The following is a 4,196-nucleotide window of genomic DNA, read 5'->3' as shown; positions in this document are numbered from 1 at the left end:
TTTTAATATGTCTAACTGTCCATGTTGCTGCAACTGCTTATCTCTTATCTCTTATAAGATCTAGCTAAATGCATATCTTCATACACTATTGATTATCTGTTCTTACTATTCACTTCCAAGTCAAGGACATCAGACACAGGTTAAGTAAGAGCTTTATGTTCCACGGGTCGAGGACAAAAATAGCAATAATAGCTGAAAATTTCCAGTATTGAAGATTTAGTAGCAAATTCAATGAATATTCTGGAGCCGTCTCCAGTCGATGCTAATGGAAATCACCATGAAGATGGTACAATCTCTAAACTTTAGATAGCTTTTGACATATTTAAGCAGTGCTTCAGATGCTTGTCTAGAAATTTCTACACTGAAAAATAGTTGAACTAGAGATCGACGTATCAATTTATATTTCAGCAACGATTTAAAAATAATGCTGTCACTAGTTGCATGATATTAACTGTGTTATATCATTATCAGTTGCTCACATTGTCAATTTATATTTACCAGATCGGTTTTAATAAATAGGGTATCTAATCATTGATACTGTAATACTCTCTTGTTGTTCACATTGTTTCGTTTTAAGCTATTAAATTGTATGACCATTTAGGGCTTTTGCACTATGGGTTTTAGTTGCATGAACAAACTCCCTAAAAAATAGCTCTACATATATTTTTTCCTCCCGAAACCCATGTTAGTTGGAGTTTTAAGCACTGGGCTGTCCTTTCTGGTTTAAATTTGATGACCACATTTTCAACAGTTACCTCTGTTGATTCATCTTTTTTCTTTTCTTTGTTATCATACTTTGATCTTGTTGATATATGGGAATATAGTAATAATTTGCTTGCTTTGTAGAAGTAGCACAAAACATGCCTTTGGTTTTTCAAAATATTTGGAGGTAATATTGACTGTTCTTTTTGAAACATTTAGAGATTTTTTTAATTAAAATATGAAACCTAAGTTAAGAACAAGTTGAGCTGCGCTAGAGTAAAAACTATATAGGACTTTCAATAACCTTTAGTAAACAGTTACATAATAGTAAGAAGTTTTGTGTCTGATCTTTATCATTACTGAACAAGAAGAGTAATTTACTTTATTGTCATCTTAGTTTTCTCCCATATGTTTAGAAATAATATCTTTAGATTGTCAAAGTAGTTATTATTATTTTTAGCTTAGATTTATCATATGCAAGAATGGTATATCTATTTATTGTTATTAATGATCAAGTTAGTTTTATATACAGCATGCAGTCTACTATGGCTAGTAGGATTAAAGAAAGGCGTAAGACTACTGTTACTATTCCTATACGGACACAACACATGTGAATGACTCACAAATTAATCTAGAACCTATCCAAATACAAGATGAAGCTAATCATCCAACAGAGTTCTCCACTACACAAGATACAGGACAGAGTAGTGCTAGTAAGATTCAAGTTTCTTATATAGCGTTTTCTTTCTAAGTTGCTTTTTTCTACTATTTGATTTCTTATCTAGTTTTTTAACAAATTATGGTAACGATGATTTGCTTTTATTTTTAATCTATTTACTTAGCTCTTAAAAGTAAGACTGTCTTTAAGTTATTTTACTTGAATAATATAGGAAAACTATGAAAAGAAGATTAATGATCGTCAAGCAGAGGATGCATCTACTAATATTGATGATAATGAGATATTTGTTGAAATAATTGGACAAAAGCAATGTGGACATATAAGAGGTAAATTACGTCGAGCGCAAGAAATTCAAGCGATGCGAGCACAAATTGAAGTAAAGGTAGAGGCAAAATGGGAAGCGAAAATGAAAGAAATTAATGATAGATATCACATGATTTCAGAATTATAGTAAACTGCGCGTAAATTAAAAATCGACTTGCATTTAGACAATGAGGAAAACTAGAATAAAGGGGTGAAAAGATTATCCAAACCCCTATTTATGGTATATTGAGTTGGTTTATGCTTACCACTTGAGCATCTGTATGTTTATGTCTGCATCGTTGCATGATTATAAGCATGTAGTTCAGGCAATTGCCGACCAACTATACTGCCATATATATGTAGAATTGGCGAGTTAAACCATTTCAACAGGAATGAGATAGTCGAACTCTTATTTTATGTAAAGTCATCTTGGCATATTGTTGTTTATAATTCAACTTCCGTATACACAATGTTCACCTGCAGTTGACCAATTCTTCTCTGCATATATGCTGATTAGAGCTTCACTACTTCTGTTTGTTGCTTTTCTAACATTTGCATGTACAAAATTTTTGTAGCTTTTGGAGATTGCACAAGTTCCTGATGCGCATGTAAGTTTAGATATGAAATCTATGTTTTACTTATCACTTATATAATGTCTTAATAAAGATTCTACATGTCTAAAATCTGCATATCTATGAATCAGAGCAATAATGACTAATATTGACATGAATAATTTTCTGGTGATGCAGGTGAATGAATTCAAATCAATTGAGAAGTTCAAGATTTTCAACACCAACAACCTGTACGTTAACTAAGATTTCATAGAATCTTGGGTTTAATCATCTTGGTCTGATCGAAACAATTCTGGTTAACAAATAGATGGGTGAACTTGAAGGCCATCAAGACTCAAGAGGTCTGTTGAAGCTGATCTCTGAAAATAGGGATTATTCCAAACCCCAAGGTAATTATCCATTTTAGCTTTTCTTTACATCATGAGAAAAGGAAAACAATACTGACAAAATATTATATATAGGAAGTGGTTGGCGTGAAAGTTCTTCAATTGGAAACAGTAGCTGGAGCAGCCATTCGGGTATTTACAAGACATCATTTTTTTCCCTTTTTAAATTTTTTTGCTTGTGATTCCAGTCTTCTAGTTCTATGTTTGAAAAAAATATAGACAGCTGATGTTTGTTTGTTCGTTTGTTTGCTTTTTGTGTGTGTGTTTTAATTTACTCATGGATCCTCCTTTTTTTTTTTAATCTTTACAATATTGAGTGAGACCTTATGATTTGTTGCGATGATGAATCGTAACTTGAAAAGGTTACCATTTGATGTCGTACTTGCTAATATTCATCGTCTTTGTTTCTAGCGACCTTTGTCTTGCAAGAATTGCTTTGGACTTTTTTTGGTCCTGTTAATCGATTAAATGATATGGTTTAATGGATTGGGAACGATGCGGATTTGGAACGATGCTCTAAGTTTTTTTCTCAATTAAATTTCTTTCAGTAATTTTCGTCTGCTCATTGCACTACAACTTCGGTGTTCACTCTTTTCTTCTAATAACATGTACTTACAAAATATTTGTTGTGAAATTATAGCAGTTCGTATTTGAAGTTGATAATCAAGAGCATTTGTTGACAAACTGATTTAGCGCTCTGTTGGGAACGTTGTGTTGTCTATTTATTATGTTACCTGCTTTATAGCTTACAGTAGCAGGGATGCGGCTGGCTTGATCGAAATTCATTCGCATCCTTGTCAATTATCATATCTAGTAGCGTCATCAATCGATGCTATTTGAGTTGGATCGATGAGCATATATTTTGGTTATTTGTTGAATTTTATTTTGTTGTCCTGCTAGTTTCATTTACCATTTTAGACATCTATTTTTAGGTGAGTTTGTGAGCACATATGTTAGCTATTTTGCTGAATGTTATTTATTTTTTTGCTTGTTTCTAGCTTTATTTTTCAGTTAGTTTTTAGTTGTATTTTGTTAAATTAAATTAGAAATCATTAGAAGATAAGGAAAGATCATACGTTGAGAAAAAGAATGGAATTCCACTTGAATCATACTTATCCTTAACATTAATATATTTTTTTTATTTTACCTTTCTTTAATTCAAATTTCAATATTGTCTAAATTATATTTGTTTTTAATTTATTGCAGGTAAGGATGAGCGGTGCAATTTCTACATAGTGTTAGTATTCGACAATCCTTTATTTTGGATGTGGACCATATAATCAAATGTACTTATTTTAGATTGAATCATTTAGTTTGAATTTGAAGACTATTTGCCATATACTTAAAAAAATTGAGATATTGGGAGGTATTTTGTATGACGAATATGAGAATATTAATGCCTTTTCATTATTAGAACTTAAAAATCTCGTTGATTTGCTTTTATTATAAATTTCAGTTGGTTGTTTGGAACTAGTTGGTTTTATGACCGACAATATAGTGACAAATATATCGGTGATGAATATTATCGTTATAAATGCAATATTCTATGACAAA

At 31.3% G+C, this 4,196-nt stretch overlaps 1 long non-coding RNA gene across 1 annotated transcript; it reads left to right on the top strand.

Moving 5' to 3' along the window:
* Positions 1–2,246: 2,246 nt before the first annotated feature.
* LOC109705419 lies at positions 2,247–3,863 on the top strand. The gene is made up of 5 exons (XR_002214750.1): positions 2,247–2,292; positions 2,434–2,486; positions 2,564–2,645; positions 2,718–2,774; positions 3,849–3,863. It is a non-coding gene; the product is annotated as an uncharacterized LOC109705419 (long non-coding RNA).
* The last annotated feature ends 333 nt before the right edge of the window (positions 3,864–4,196 follow it).

Source organism: Ananas comosus, unplaced genomic scaffold (assembly GCF_001540865.1).
Source record: "Ananas comosus cultivar F153 unplaced genomic scaffold, ASM154086v1, whole genome shotgun sequence".
Lineage (NCBI taxonomy): Eukaryota > Viridiplantae > Streptophyta > Magnoliopsida > Poales > Bromeliaceae > Ananas > Ananas comosus.
This window is presented reverse-complemented; position numbering and strand designations above follow the sequence as displayed.